Source organism: Hemicordylus capensis, chromosome 8 (genome assembly GCF_027244095.1).
Source record: "Hemicordylus capensis ecotype Gifberg chromosome 8, rHemCap1.1.pri, whole genome shotgun sequence".
NCBI classification, from domain to species: domain Eukaryota; kingdom Metazoa; phylum Chordata; class Lepidosauria; order Squamata; family Cordylidae; genus Hemicordylus; species Hemicordylus capensis.
Window position 1 is genome coordinate 14486629 of NC_069664.1, and position 16863 is coordinate 14503491.

The following is a 16863-nucleotide window of genomic DNA, read 5'->3' on the forward strand; positions in this document are numbered from 1 at the left end:
TATGTCACCATTTTTGTACTTTTGTATTTTTTGTACTTTTGTTATTGTATTTTGATGTGTTTTCTTTTTCTCTCTGGTCTTTGACCATAATAAAGAAGTTGATATGTTTTCTTGTTCAAGTTTTTGGGCTGTTTTCTTAACAGGAATAGCAGGATAGAAATCCTTAGAATAAAACTAATAATGTGGGAGATTCATGATACAGATCTCCTGCATTTTTAAGAAAACGGATTAGCAGCTCCATCTAGCTGCTTTGAAAATCAGGGAAATGGTGCCCTGGGAGAGCGTGATTAACCCCTGCCTCCCTTGTGCCTTCCTCAATCGAATCCTCTTCCCCACCACATATGCCATTGAGGCATCCTTATGTGTAGGTTGTTTGTATTGAGTACGGATGCCTCAATGGCATAGTTTGTAATGATGTCATCAGTACTGTTCAGAAGGAGGAGGAGGCAGGAGGCAGTTGGTTCGAATCCCCACTGGTATGTTTCCCAGCCTATGAGGCATCATCTCATACTGCGTGGGAGGAGGCAATGGTAAACCCCTCCTGTATTCTACCAAAGACAACCACAGAGCTCTGTGGGCACCAGGAGTTGACACCGACTTGACGACACACCTGATTAGGTTCATATTGGTCCAGGCGTTGAGAGCCGGTGGGACAAGTCAGACCAGGCAAAGGGAGGCAGGTCTTCTATAGAAGACTGGAAGATATGACATTGACAAGGTGGAGTGTATCTTTCTGATCCAGCTCAAATAGTGCTTGAAAGGCACCAGTTTGTCAATTTCACATTTTAAAATCAGCTAAGGAAAGACAGGAGAGAGAATCCACGGCATGTCTTGGGTGCGTTCACTCTTAGCAAGTGCTACTTCTCTGGTTTGGAGCAGGGAAAAGTAGGGTGATTCCTTATACTGCAGATTATATATGAACTGCAAGGTGAAGGTAAAGTTGTGCCAGTACTTCCCCATACATTTTTGTAAATCATGTTTTAAAAATAATCTGAAAACCCTCCTTTTTACAGAATCCTTTTACATTTGATTTTAATTGGATTTCCTGTTTTAATTCCAGTTTAGTCCTGACTGCTATTTTACTTTGCTGTTGCTTTGTTTTTATGCTTGTTTTATTTTTATTGATTGTGCTTTTGTTATGGTTGGTTTTATTGTTCTGAGGCTTTATTGCATTTTATTGTAAGCCACCTTGAGTAGTCGTGTACTGGAGTGGGAGGTTCGAAATATTTTGAATGACTGAATGAATGTTGGTTAATCTGAAACAACAGCCACCCCTGATTGTGTACCCATAGCCACTAAAGGAGATAACGGAGTGCGTTGGGGGAGGGGGGGCTTCACCTCTAAATACAAATTGGAAGGATGGAAAATGCTCACCCTGCAGCATGCATTTGGTTCTGGATGGGCAATTAGACCCACATGACATTTTTCACAGCCTTCAGCTGAAAACCTTTGCCCTGCTTTGCATATGAAGTCTCCAAGTTTTCGTTTTTGGCCAAAAGGTGGTGCTGGTTTATCACTTGTCTCCAAGAGATAAGACTTCAGAATGTAGCATTAGTCACTACTTTCTCTACAGTTTCATGCTGGAGCTAAAAGATCTTTGGCTTTTGATGAATTTTTAAACCGTATTTGCAGCGGCAGGAGGAGCAGAGAAGAAATCCTTGTAATGAACTACAAAAGAGGCAAGTGCATTCAAAACATAGCCGAAAAGAGCTTCCTATATGTAAGGATTGGGGAACATAGGAAGCTGCCTTATCCTGTCAAACCCTTGGTCCATCTAGCTCAGTTTTGTGTACTGACAGCGGCTTCTTCAAAGTTTCAGACAGAATTTTCTCCCAGCCCTACCTGGGAGTTATTCGCACTTGGCTTCAGGCTTCAGGTTAAATGTGGATCGAAGCCACTGTGAAGTACACTCGCGGCATTGAGGGAAGCAGCCCCTCCTCTCTGCTCTCGGTTTACTCTAGAAACAAGTACACATTGGCAGAGGACAGTATTTTCCTTCCTAGCCAATGGGAGTGGAGGGAGGGGATTCGGGCAATATGTATGGCTAGGGCAATATTTTTGTTTGTTTCTTAGTTAGTTAGTTAGTTAGTTAGTTAGTTAGTTAGTTTGTTTGTTTGTTTGTTTGTTACAGTTTTATACCGCCCCAACTCTAAAACAGTTTGTCTTTGTTCTAGAGCAGGGGTGAGTGAACCAGCTCGACCTTGTGCCGGCTCGGACTTGAACCGGTTCGGTTCTAGGGCTTGACCTCGAGTCGAACCAGGCCCAGTTTGGGGCTGCCAGTGATGTTAAATTTTGTTTTTTAATAAAAGGCTAACTTACCGCCACCGAGGGCTTCATGACCCAGCTACACAAATGGACCATGCACATGCGTGGCGGCCTTGAAAATAGCTGCCGCATGTGCACAGAGGGCCGAACCGGCTCCGAAACTGCCAGGGACACCCCCCTGCAGCTGCAGCAGCACCCCCTGAGGCCGCTGAAGCCGTTGGCGGCGGAAAGTCCGCCTTTAAAAAAACCAAAATTTAACATTGCTGGAACCCTTGAACCTGGCCCGAACCAGTTTGATTCCAAACTGAGCACCTCATTCAGGGTGCCAAAACTGAATATGCCCAATCAAGTTCAAGTCCGGTTCAGACCCGAACTGAACCAGGCAAACAGGTTTTGTGCACATCCCTAATCTAGGGCAATATCTCTATGGTCTAGGACAATATGAAGGGCTGATGCTGAAAAAAGTCCTAAGGAAGGCTGTTCTAGGGGCAATGTGGGGCCAGAGGAAAGGGGACATTGTAGGAAGTGGTCTGAAAAACAGGTCCTTCAGAAAGCAAAGGCTGGTAGTAGAGACATGAGGCTCATTCACACATTATTTGTTAACACTCGTGCAGTGTACACAGATACAGATCTGTACACACGTACAGTCATTCACATGTTATGCTGAACACAGGCACAGAAGTACACTTCCTATCTGTAGCATGCATTTGAAGGGCCTGCATCCAGGTTCACTTTTAAAATGAACCATTTTAATTTTTTAAAAAATAAAAGGTATAATCATTCACACAAACACATGTACAAGTATAGACATCTGTACACTCATTCAGCCTATTGTCAGAATTGGGCTAAGTTGGGGAGCAGAGAGAAGGAGAAGGAGAAAGCAGGATTAGAATTGTGCACTTTTGGCCACATGGAAGTGGGCAGACCAGGGAGATTTAGGAACATAGGAAAATAGGCAGCTGCCAAATACTTAGTCAGACCATTGGTCCATCTAGCTCAGTATTGTCTTCACAGACTGGTAGCAGCTTCTCCAAGGCTGCAGGCAGGAATCTCTCTCAGCCCTATCTTGGAGATGCTGCCAGGGAGGGAACCTGGAACCTAGATATTCTTCCCAGAGCGGCTCCATCCCCTAAGGGGAATATCTTCCAGTGCTCACACATCAAGTCTCCCGTTTGTATGCAACCAGAGCGGACTGCTTAGCTAAGGGGACAAGCCATGATTGCTACCACAAGACCAGCTCTCCTCTCCTAATTTAGAGGACTGCAGACTGTGGATCAGGGTGCCAAGTGGACATGTTTGTTACATCTTGGTCAGTTGTGGCTTCTAGTGTCACTGTGACTTGGCAACTCTAAGGGAGCAATGGGGCAGTGTGTGTGTCTATGCATACAATGAATTAATGTACCGATTGGATTAGAATTAACCATCCAATTCTAGGCTTCCCATCCTAGTTTATTACGAGGCTATTTAGGAACATAGGAAGCTGCTTATGCAGAGTCAGACCATTGGTCCATCTAGCAGTGGCTTCTCCAAGATTTCCGGCAGGTGTCTCTCCCATGGAGAGAACCTGAGACCTTCTGCATTCAGATGCTCTTCTACTGAACCATGGCCCCATTCCCTAAGGGATTGTAGGGGCTGGAAAAAAACCATGCATGGTTCAAGGCCTGCAGCCTAAGACTGACCCTGCTTTTGGCATTCTAGAAGCTGCAGCAGTTATATGAAGACCAAGAGTACATCTGTTTGTTTTTTAGCATCCTGTCTCCATAGATTGCCAGTCTGGGGATACTTCAAAGGAAACTACCTCACTAGCTCTGTGAGCCTTCCTATGCCATGGGGACTCTTTGCTTCAAGGCCCCAGATGGTGATCCAATCATCAGGGGCTGGCACAGGAAATGAACACATCCTGCAAGAACAAATGACATCAGCATTGATCTCTTAGCCTTCAGAAGCTATTGATGCGATGAGACAAGGAGGAGTGCCACTATTTCCTCCTCCCATTGAATGGCTAATTAAGGGGTCAAGAACTCTGGAGAGGGCAAACTTGAAGCTGTTTAGGGGCCCAGTAAAAGCAGGGGATATTAGAGGACCAATTGATTGAGGGCTGCTCAACTTTGGCTCTCCTGCAGATGTTGGCCTACGACTCCTATAATCCCTGGCTATTGGCCACTATGGCTGCGGATTACGGGAGCTGTAGTTTCCAATGCCTTGTTTCGAATTTAATCGCTGTGATATAGAGCCAGTCTGGAAAGCACCCTGCAGAGGTTGACCTACAACTGCCATAACCCCAGCCACTGTGGCTGAGGATTATGGGAATGGTAGTTCAAAAACAGGTGGGGGGGTGCTAAGTTGAGCAGGCTTGCTCTAATATTATAGGGCTGCACCTCTGAAGGTAGAAGGTGAAGAGAGCTAGGTGAGGCCAGGAGTTCTCTCCCAGGCTCCATGCAGGTTTTTAAAAGAGGACACATCTGGCCTCTTTTATGGCCCTGCTAACTTTGCAGGAGATGGCTACATTTTTCACTTATGTATTTTGATTTTTCAATTTTTATAACCAGGGCCTTAAACATAAGAAGAATGTGCCACTAAGTGAGTAGGAGAACTTGGGAGTCTGGAGGAGTTATGCCCCCATGATAGCACATGATAAAATCATGGAGGAAGACATTGAAGTCGAAACGCGTTTGACCTACTGGACAAGACTCTAAGATGACTTCAAATTGTTTGGCAACACAGCACTGAGTTCAGCATTGAGACTAGCTTTTGAGAGGGTTTTAGCTCATTTGTGAGCACCATATTACTACATATACTTTGGGACATTTCTATAGCATTTTATTGGTATATGTATGAGGATGTTGGATAGTTTATTTTTAACCTTAATTGTGTTTTAAGCACTTCTATGTAGAACTTTTAATTCTTGTTAAGAATTAATAATAATTAATTCTCTGTGCAAATCGCCCTGATCCATTTTTGGAAATGGAATATAGAATATGGAATATAGAAATCAAATGGATAATAAATAAATAAATAAATAATAACAAAATAAATATGCACGGACAAGGCATATCGTATTGTGTGTGTTGAACGCTGCTGTTGTGTGTTGAATGCTGCGTGCACAAATTACATTCACATACAATGGTGCCATTCTGAGTTTTCTTTCCAAGAACACCTGGCATAGTCTCTTTGCCACGAGGCTGTACCAGCTCCTGTACTGCTTTCTTGAAAGTCCAGAAACCCTCTGAGGCTTCATCTGAGGGCATGTATGTGCCAGTCCTGTGTTCCCAGTCCTGTGAAGAGGGATCGCAGCCTCTTCCTCTCTGGGCAGCTACTTGACCATTGTTTTTGCCAAGCTGCCCTTTCCCCTGCCCTACAATGTGTATACAGAATGGAGAATATTTGTGAGCCTTTTCCCGTCTCTCCGTTACACAATGCCCTTGTGCAGTGATTAATGTCTACTCGGGCATCAGCTTGTGCCCCCACCAGCATCCTAGGCTTTTGTCTCCTGGGAAATTAAGGATGGACCTGGACCAAAAGGAAAAGCTATTGTTATTTGGGTGTACCATTCCTGTACCAGCCTGGCTCTGCTAGGAGCCAAGTGGGATCTGTAGACATTGGGCTAGAGATAACAATCTGTGCGGGTCAGGAAGGAAACATCTGCCATTGTAAGACCTAGTTCTAGGCAAGCAAGCTGGCAAACCAGAGTCAATGGGATGCACCTTTCAGTTTGGACTTCAAATTGGGGTTCCCATGGTGGGATGTCCCAGGGATGCAGACAGAGGGAAAGCTTGAAGAGAAAAAGACAAAAATGTCTGAGAGAGGAAAGTTATATGTATGGGAACCTATGAATCTATCTATCTATCTATCTACACATACATATATAACTCCTGCTATCTGACCAAGAGGCACCTTTTAAAAGAGGTGATTCTCTTTATTTAGCAGGGGGAGAGCAACTGGCCCTATCCATCCCCAGCACAGCATCCCTCCAGTGGCTGTTGCTGGTGTCTAGCTTATGCTTTAAAAAAAAAAAAGACTGTGAGTTCTTTGGGGACAGGGGACCATCTTATTTCTATCTATTTGTCTGTCTATCTATGTAAACTGCGTTGGGAATTTTTGTTGAAAAGTGGTATATAAATATTTGTCGTATTCGTATACCTTTGGGGACAGGGAGCCACCTTATTTAATTTTTATTTATTGTTCTATGTATACCACTTTGGAAACTTTTGCTGACAATGGTCTTTGGGATGATGGGGTCCACAGTTTGAGAACCCCTGCTATAAGGTGTACAAAGATGACAATGATGATGACACAGAAGAGGAAGAAGAAGAAGCTCTTTTAAATGGGCTGGCTGTAAAGAGCTAGGGATGTGCCTACACCCCGGGCACTTCTGGTCCGCCACACGCTGGGGCGGCAAGGAGGCAGGCTGCCTCTCCAAGGGACCATTTTAAAGCATAGCGCTGGTGGGGGCAATGTGGCAGGGTGGTGGTGGTAAGAGCACCCTCCCCGGTCCTTAAAGCTATCCCCCGCACCTTCGAACCGGCTGAACCGACTTTCAAACCGATTCAGAGATCCATAAAAGGGCCTCCGAACCGGTTTGTGCACATCCCTATCAAGGGCATCATTTGGAAGAAATGTTTCCATTCTCTTGCACAAAGCCATCTTCCTGAACATGGTTTGGATGGAACACACCCACCACACACAGGCTACATGCAGGTACATCACACCTCTCAGGATTTGGTCTCCTTCAGTAAGTATATCAGAAAGCTTCTTGATATCTCATGCTCAACTTTCCTGTTGTCTGCTTCTGTGGCACCTTGAAGTGCACATGGGCGCAGGTCCTTCTCTCCTTACGAATACAAATATTTATATACTGCTTTTCAACAAAAGTTCCCAAAGCAGTTTACAGAGATATCACACAAACAAAAAAAAAGGTTCCCTGTCACTGGAGGAGAGCTGGTCTTGTGGTAGCAAGCATGACTTGTCCCCTTCGCTAAGCAGGGTCTGCCCTGGTTGCATATGAATGGGAGACTCGAAATGTGAGCACTGCAAGATATTCCCCTTATGGGATGGGGCTGCTCTGGGAAGAGCAGAAGGTTTCAAGTTCCCTCCCTGGCTTCTCCAAGATAGGGCTGAGAGAGATTCCTGCCTGCAACCTTGGAGAAGCCACTGCCAGTCTGTGAAGACAATATTGCTATATAGACCAATGGTCTGACTCAGTATGTGGCAGCTTCCTATGTTCCTATGTGCACAAAGGGCTCACAAACTAAAAAGAAACATAAGACAGACACCAGCAACAGCCACTGAAGGGACGCTTTGCTGGGGATGGATAAGGCCAGTTGCTCTCCTTCTGCTAAATAAAGATAATCAAAAGGCTGCCTCTGTGCTCAGTTAGGGCAAATTACTAACTCCTTGCTTCCAAATTCCCCTTCGTTTGATGCACTTACCAGCTTTTCCCATGGAAATGTGTTTATCTTCAGTGGGCCAAAAAAAGAAGAAGAAATGCAATAGAGAAGACTGACTTGTGGCTGTTTCATTTTTGTGTGTGTCTGTCTGTGAGTGCCACTCAGAATATAAACATTTTTTTCCCCCACGACTAAGAATAGCCTGCTTCATTCCATCACAAAGGCTGGCATCTCATGAAACAAATTCCAGCCAGCATGTCAAAGTGCAACTCAATGTGTTGCTGATGAGACAGACAGGCAAAGGAAGGGGAAAAGATTTGCAGGGCCAGCTACCCCAATTATCAGCGAGTTATGCGCAGCAGGGAAGTCACTTGCCTAGGGAGCAAGAGGTTGCTGATTCAAATCCCCGCTGGTATGTCCCCCAGAGTATGGGAAACACCTATATCGGGCAGCAGCGACATAGGAAGATGCTGAAAGGCATCATCTCATACTGCGTGGGAGGAGGCAATGGGAAACCCCTCCTGTATGCTACCAAAGACAACCACAGGGCTCTGTGGGTGCCAGGAGTCGACACAGACTTGACAGCACAACTTTATGCCTTAAAAGACAAGCCCTGGGGCTCAACCACAGATCCTCCAACACTTCACCAATAGAAATAGGGCATGCTTGTGAATGTGTAGGGGGTGTGGCCAGGCAACCTACAAGGTGTGGTTACAACACATAGACTGGGCAAACAACCTGGGAGGCGTGGCATCCAATCTGTTGGGGTTGGCCAAGCAACCCAGAAGCCATGGTTATAATGCCACCTCTATGGAATGGCATCCCCAATGAGGCTAGGCTGGTGTGGTCACTTTGTTCTTTTAGATGCCAGGTAAACACCTTTCTGTTCACTCAGGCTTTATAACATTCATTTAATTTTTTTAAAAATGCAAATTTAGAAAATATTTTGTACGGTATTCTTTATTTTTTAATTTTGTCTTGTAATTTGTCCTGTTTTATGTATTTTTGTCGGATATTCGTTACTGCTGTGTTGCGAGCCACCCAGAAAACAACTTGTTATGGGGTGACTAACAAACAAACAATACATAAAAATAAAACTACTACTACTACTACTACTACTAGTAAATAAAGAATGATGATGATGTCTATGTAGAAGGCATGCCAAAACAACCTGGGAGGCATGATATAGTGTGTAGTGCAGAAGCGTAGCCACCATTAGGGGACCAGGTTCAAAGAACGTGGGCCGCCACCCCTGAGGGGCCACGCCTTGTGGCCCCAACATGCGGGAAGAGCTGGTGTCGCTCCTGAACAGGGCCCCACGGCCCCGCTCGGGAGTTAAATGGTCAGTGCTGCATTCACAGTGCGGCCAGGAACAGCTCTCCATGCCTTAAAAGGCAGGGAGAGCCACTTCTGGCCATGTTGCGAATGCAGCGCTAGCCCAGATCTAGCTCCCGAACGGGGCCACACGGCCCTGTCCGGGAGTTAGACTGATGCCAGTGCTGCATTCTGCGTGAACACAGCGCTGGCCTAGATCTAGGTCCCGGACAGGGCCGCGTTTGGGAGCCAGACCATGCCCCCCCCCCCACGTCTGATGTCAGACGCGGCGGTGTGCCTTACCCCCCCCCCATCAGACATCAGTCGTAGGGGGCAGAGTGAGCAAGCAAAGCACATTATCCCGGATTACCAAAGCAGATAAGCCAAGCCCATATCTCCCAGTCTTTTGCGGATGTCTTGGTAAAGAGCAGTGTTCCCAGTAACAGGGCTTCCCACATGTTGTGGACTACAACTCCCATAATCCCCAGCCAGAGTCCACGGCAGCTGAGGATATTGGGAGTTGGAGTCAAAAACATCTGGGGATCCCAGTTACAGAGATCACTGGGAGAGGACTGCCGAGCTGAGTCAAGGTAGGGTAGGAAAGGTAAAGTGTGCCGTCTAGTCAGTGTCGACTCCTGGTGACCACAGAACACTGTTGGTTATCTTTGGTAGAATACAGGAGTACTCTTCTGGAAAAAAAACTAAGGGAGGAACTAACAAAAAAAAACAAACTCTACAGATCAAGGTGGAGGAGGAAAGCTGGCCTTGTAGTAGCAAGCATGAATTGTCCCCTTTGCTAAGCAGGGTCCATCCTGGTTTGCATTTGAATGGGAGACTACATGTGAGCCCTGTAAGACAGGGTTTCTTAAGCTTGGGCCCTCAGTTGTTGTTGGACTACAACTTCCAGAATCCCCAACAACATCTGGTGTAGATGTTGGAGGTGTAGTCCAACAACATCTGGGGGTCCAAGGTTAAGAAACCCTGCTTTAAGATATTCCCCTTAGGGGATGGGGCTGCTCTGGGAAGAGCACCTGCATGCTTGTGCACAGAAGCTTTCTAACCAATATAATAATAATAATAATAATAATTAATAATTAATAATAAATAATTTGATTTCTATACCACCCTTCCAAAAATGGCTCAGGGCGGTTTACATAGAGAAATAATAAATACATAATATGGAGTAGCTGCAGTCTTTAAGCTGATTCAGTGTGGAAATACAGCACAGGCTTTATGATTCCCCAGCAAATTTAGTCATCACTTGGTTGCTCTCTATGCCTGATGCAGCTATATTAAAAGCACAATGTGAGATCCTAGGGTAATTTTCCAGTGGGCTATGGGGTTGAGACTGCCTTGGTCGGCCTGATGGATGATCTCCAATTGGCTATCAACAGAGGAAGTGTGATCTACTGATCCTTTTGTATCTCTTGGTGGCTATCAGTACCATGGACCATGGAATCTTTCTGGGTTGCCCGAAACAGGTGGGATTGGGTGGCACTGAGTGATTTATGGTGGTTCTGTTCCTAGCTCTCTGGTAGGTTCCAGATACTGTCATTTGGAGAGTGCTGCTCTGCAAAGCGAGAACTAAAGTCTGAAGTTCCACAGGGCTCCATTCTGTCTTCAATGATCTTTAACATCTGCATGAAAATGCTGGAAGAGATCATCAGGAGGTTTCGGACAGAGAATTATCAATATGTTGACAGCATCCAAATCTATTTCTCCACATCGACATCATCAGGAAATGGCATAACTTCTCTAAATTCCTGTTTGGAGGTGGTAGTGGGTTGGATGAGGGATAACAAGCTGAAGTTGAATCCAAATAAGGTGGAAATACTGACTGTGAGGGGTTGGGAGCTAAGAGATGGTTTAGATCTGCCTGTTCTGGATGGGATTACACTCCCCCTGAAAGATCAGCTACGTAGCTTGGAAGTACTCCTGGATCCAAAACACTTTCTGGTTTCTCAGGTTGAGGCAGTGGCCAACTATGCTTTTTATCAGCTTCAGCTGATACATCAGCTATGCCCATTTCTGAAGATAGATTACCTTAAAAAAGCGGTGCATGTGCTGGTAACCTATAGGTGTGACTACTACAATGCACTTTATGTGGGGCTGCCTTTGTATGTAGTCCAGAATCTACAATTGGTACAGAATGCAGCAGCCAGACTGGTCTCTGGGACAACCTGAAGGGACCATATACTGTAACACCGATTTTAAAAGAACTGCACTGGTTGCTAATATGTTTCCAAGCAAAGTGCCTTTGCATTTGGTTATAAAGCCCCTAATGGCTTGGGTCCAGGGTACTTAAGAGAGTGCCTTCTCATTTGGTGGCATCTCAGTACCGTGCCTTCTTTGTGATTGTCCCGGGACTGTAGCAGAGGCTCCCTGTCAAAATAAGAGCATCTCAATTTCTGTTTGCTTTTAGGAAGACCGTAAAGACAAACCTGTTTTCTCAGGCTTTTAACTGAAATTAATTTTAAACTGTTTGTTTTATCCCTTCATTGTGGGTTTTTTAAATTCTGTGAAGTTGTTTCAATAGTTTTTATTCTGTTTTATATTTGTTGTTTCTTAAATTGTGTACACTAGAGATACACATTTCAGGCAGTATATACATATGATAAATAAATAAGTAGCTCATTCCCTTCCTAGTCCCTTCCTGGCTCTTTCTCACTATTCCATTGAGGAAGGGAGGGAGGACTTTCTCCTTTTTGGTTGATGTGTAGGGTGACCAGGTCCAGATAGGAAAGGAAAGGAAAGGAAAGGAAAAAGATATCCATCAGCAAAAAAGTGGCAGTAGAAGATACTTTTCACCGAAAAACTCTCCAAAATCTCTCCACTTTGCATAATATTTGCATATGTTAATTGGTATTATATATGCACATTTTGTCTCCACAGCAAATGCAAAAAAAGTTGCTTGGTCCCCAAAATAGTTACATGTCTTCTGTAAACGTTGCTAGTTGGCAACCCTGTATGATGTGATCTGCTGTGGTGCTGTTACACCTGCAGTCTTGTTGATTGCTGCTCTACATTTTTTTTGTCATTTTAATTGTTTTGTGATTTGTTGGCTGCCCTGAGAGTTCTCGTGCTGAACGGCAGGACTGCAATATAAAAAAATGAATAAGTACAGAAGAGCCTGGTTTTTCACAGGCGGGCCGAGAGCGTACAGAGGCCAGTCTATAGATAGATAGATAGATAGGACTATCTATCTAGACTTCTAAAGCTGCAAACAGAATGCCATACATATATCTGGATCCCAGAAGGATGCTGTTAATAAAAAAGAATAGTATCAACTTATTATTGACTAGTATTTGTAAGCCCGTTTTAATAACGGGCTCTAGTGGGGGGGGTGCTGCTTTTGGCCTCACCTTGGGCTGCCAGCGGGCCCAGTCCCCGTCGTGGCCGCAGCCAGCGTGGCCAGTCTTCTTAAAGAATTTTCAGCCCATCAGATTAACGGGCGCTAGGAGGGAAATGGGCCGCTTCTCCCTTCTCCTTGCGGCCCGGCCAGGCCCGCTGATTCACCCCCGCGGCTGGCCCCGCAACCCCAAACTGTGGCCGCCACCACCCTGGGCCCCACTTGCCACCGCCATCGCTTCTCCGTCCAGCTTCGCTTCCCCGGCACCACTTCCCCGCCGCTTCCCCGGCGTCACCATCGCTTCCCCAGCCGGCATCGCTTCCCCGGCCGGCTTCCCCTCACCGCTTCCCGTGTCCCAACATTGTCCCAACATGGCTGCCCGTGCCTGGGCGGCTGTATCTTTTTCGGCCGATCTGGGCATGCGCTCCGTGCATGCCCAGAACGGCCCAAAAAGACACGGGCAGCACGGCCGCACACCTAACCATTTTATGGTATAGGATTAACTAAACTGAAATATAATAGGTGACACATTTTGGCTTCTGCCTTCTTCAGCTACTCTGATGTAGGTAGTGATGTAATTTGGTCAAGTATGGCGACAGAGATCTTTCACTTTGGCTGCTCTCAGTAGCTGCAGTACATAGGAACATAGGAAGCAGCCTTATACTGAGTCAGACCATAGGTGACAGCGGAGGGGATGGCAGCGGAGGCAGTGAAAGCTCCTTTCATGGGCCCTCCTGCTGCCCAAAAAACAAGTTGGGCCATTTTGGGCCTATTCTGGGACTCTCTTTGCCACAACCGATGGATTCCGATTGCCACCTCAGGCAGCTACTATATAACTTCTTTCAAAACACAGTCATGCAGAGCTGAACTACACATGCGCACACATGCCACATGGCCATCAGTGACCAGCTTGCGCTGGTCCAGCTTCCCCCTTAACAAGATGCTGCCTTCCTGCTGTTTTCTTGCTGGACCCTTGATGTTGCCTGCCGGGCAGATGCCATTGCTCTGCAGGGACTGCTTTGCGTGACAAGATGCCCCCCCCTTCATTTCAGGGCGGGAAAGTGTTTATGGCCCTTCATGTTAGAGGGGCAAAGTGTGGACAGGGACTGGCAGCAAGGGGGAATTCCGGTTTGCCAATGTGTTATCATCAACAGCACTTCCACCAATACTAACTGGCTTGCTAATTAAAAGAGAGTTCTCTCGAGACAGGAAGAAAATATAGTGAGGGGAGAATAAACATCCTCTCTTCTGTAAACAGCCAGCTACAAAGCGGCTGAGATAGAGGCAGGGTGGGAAGGGGACACAGGAATTATCCTTTCCTTTCTGAGAGGCAGTTGGAATGTGTCTTTCTCTTTCTAATTAAACAGACTCTTTCTCTTTGGCGATGGCGTTGCCAGCCTGAGCTTGCAGGGTTGCACCTAGCCAGACACACACCTCTATCATGAGAGTCACATGCAACCAACATGTTGGCATACCCGCCAACATGTTACAGCTGAACAGAGGGACAGACCTATAAGCAGTGATGCAGTCGCAAATTCAGAAGTGGAGGCGCTTTCCAGGACAGCCCCCAAAGCCACACCCACTCTGATGGCCCCGCCCCATGGTCACACCGACACCAGTGGCCACACCCTTCAGTTAGACAGATGCAATGATTGGGGCAATTATTCTTCTGTTACAAGAAGTCAAGGATCATGCAGAGACTACGGAATGCATTAGAAATGAATAACAGGGAGTGTTCATTGAGATGCATGGGTTCCTTCTAAATGAATGCATGGGATTTCTGAAGGGCCAAATGTAGTGCATTCCATGGCCATATGGAAGGAACCAGTGCATTTCAGTGGGCATTCCCTGTCATTCATTTTAGGATGTCCTGACACTAGTCCACTATAGGACTTGCATGCAGACAATCCCAGGTTCAATCCCTGGCAGCATCACCAGGGAGGGCTGGGTAAGACTCCTGCCTAAAACCATGGAAAGCTGCTGCCAGTCAGTGTAGATAATACTGAGCTAATAGACCAAGAGTAACACAATATAAACCAGGATCCTATGTTCCTAAGACAGGCAGAATGGTAATAAACGGTTGGGATAGCCATAGTCACTTCTCCGTAATGTGAAACCAGAGGTAAAGGGGGCAGAGGTTGGAACTCCGTTACATCCAAATGCGTGAAGCGACCTGCGGTTTGCCTCACCAAACTCCAATTTGAACCTTCAGTTTGCAGTGAGTTTCCCTGCCATAACCAGAGGTTTTTCAGCGGCAGCGTTATGTCTGAACACGGATGGTGTATGCAAAGCCTGGCCAGATATATTGGCAAGGACAGGACTCCTGCTCTTTTAATACTTGCACAGAAGAGGGAATTTTTGGTAGGCATGACTGGTCCTGACACAGAGGTGTAGGGTTGCCAAAAGCAAGTGCTCCGACAGTCCCCCGACATAGCTATGAAAAGTATAGGGCTCCTCTCCTCGCATCGGATCACCCTGCAACGGCATCACCACCAGGCAAGGAACTGCGGACGGCAGGCTGATGCAGCTGCTGTCGAAGCCTGGAAGTGTCAGGACATGAGCCCATGTCCCAGCACCCAGGACTCCTCAGAGGCAGCAAGGCCCCCAGAATAGCACATCTCTCCTCTTGGTGACGTCAGCCTGACAAGGCACTTCGGATCGGTGCCAAGTTTACATTCCACTCTCTCTGCCAACCATGATAACATCCAGTTGGCTTGCCTGCCAGCCAGCTTGGCACACAGATAGATGATGACCCAGTAAACAACTGCATCCTGCACGCGGGGAGCTCCCTCTTCCCAAGATGAAGCTTCCAAGGAGGTGAAGGAAGCAAAACATCCTTCCAGGAGATGAGAATTGCCAGTAGATGTCACCCCTAAGCCTCAGGCCTGACAATGAATTCTCTGCTCTGTGCCTGAATTACAACTAGAATGGTCACCGTTTTTTCCTGCACCTTTAACCATGGTGTGGCAGGCAGAAATTCAAGCCAACAATGCATCTCTAACTTTATCTGTTGAATTTCTGCCTGCCATATTACCCTTTAAGGCACTGGTACCCTAGATATCAAGATACATAATGGCGCAGCAGGGAAGTAACCTGCCTAGAGAGCAGGAGGCAGTTGGTTCGAATCCCCGCTGGTGTGTTACCCAGAATATGGGAAACTCCTATATTGGGCAGCAGCGATATAGGAAAGTGCTGAAAGGCATCATCTCATACTGCGTGGGAGATGGCAATGGGGTCTCCTGTATTCTCCCAAGAAAACCACATGGCTCTGTGGTCACCAGGAGTCGACACCAACTTGACGGCACAACCTTTCCTTTTTTCTTTTACCCTAGATATTTTTTTAAATGCCTAAGGAGGCTTATTATTTTATTTTATTTTTATTTTTTAATTTCTATACCACCTTTCATTAAAACAATCTCAAGGTAGTTCACACAAAAGTTAAAACAAGACTACAAAAATTACACAATTAATGTATCATCTGGAATATAAAAATACAGATAAGATGAAAAGATTTAAAAAACAAGCACAACATAATAACAAAAGATACAAAGCAGCAGCAATAGCCATTGCTATTTGAATTGAATTGAATTGAATTGGACCCAGAAATAGCAGCAGGAGCCAGCATGGTGTAGTGGTTAGAGTGCTGGACTAGGACCGGGGAGACCCGAGTTCAAATCCCCATTCAGCCATAAAACTAGCTGGGTGACTCTGGGCCAGTCACTTCTCTCTTGGCCTAACCTACTTCACAGGGTTGTTGTGAAAGAGAAACTCAAGTATGTAGTACACCACTCTGGGCTTCTTGGAGGAAGAGCGGGATATAAATGTAAAATAACAACAACAACAACAACAACAATAGGAACAATCATATCAAAGCCTGGGTAAAAAGCCAAGACTTCACTCACTTTCTAAAAACTGTGATGGAGACTGAGGAGTGGATGGCCACCAGGAGAGCATTCCAGAGCCTGGAGGCAACAACTGAGAAGGCCCTGTCACATGTCACGACAGCCGAGCCTCCCTCATTGTCGGCACCCACAGCATGGCTTGTCAAGCAGGCAGCAACCTTTGGGAGCAGGTAGTCCCTCAAGTATCCCGGGCCCAAACCATTAGTGGCTTTAAAGGTCAAAACCAGCACCTTGAATTGGACCCAGAAACAAACTGGTAGCCAGTGCAGCTCTTTCAAAATGGGTGTGATGTGCTCCCACCGGACAGCTCCAGATAAAATCCTAGCTGTCACATTTTGCACTAGCTGCAGTCTCTGAATATTCTTGAAGGGCAGCCCCATTTCGAGCGTGTTACAGCAATCTAGCCATGACGTGACTAAGGCATGGGTAATTGTGGCCAGATCTGCCTTCTCAAGAAAGGGATGCAGCTGGTGCACTAGCGTGCAAAGGTACCCCCGGACACTTCCCCCACCTGAGCTTCCAAAAGCAGAGCCAGGTCCAGCAATATCCCCAAGCTGTGTACTTGCTCTTGCAAAGGGAGTGCAACTCCAGAGCCAGTAGAATCTCATCAACGCTATTGGCTCTGCTACTGACCAACATTACCTCC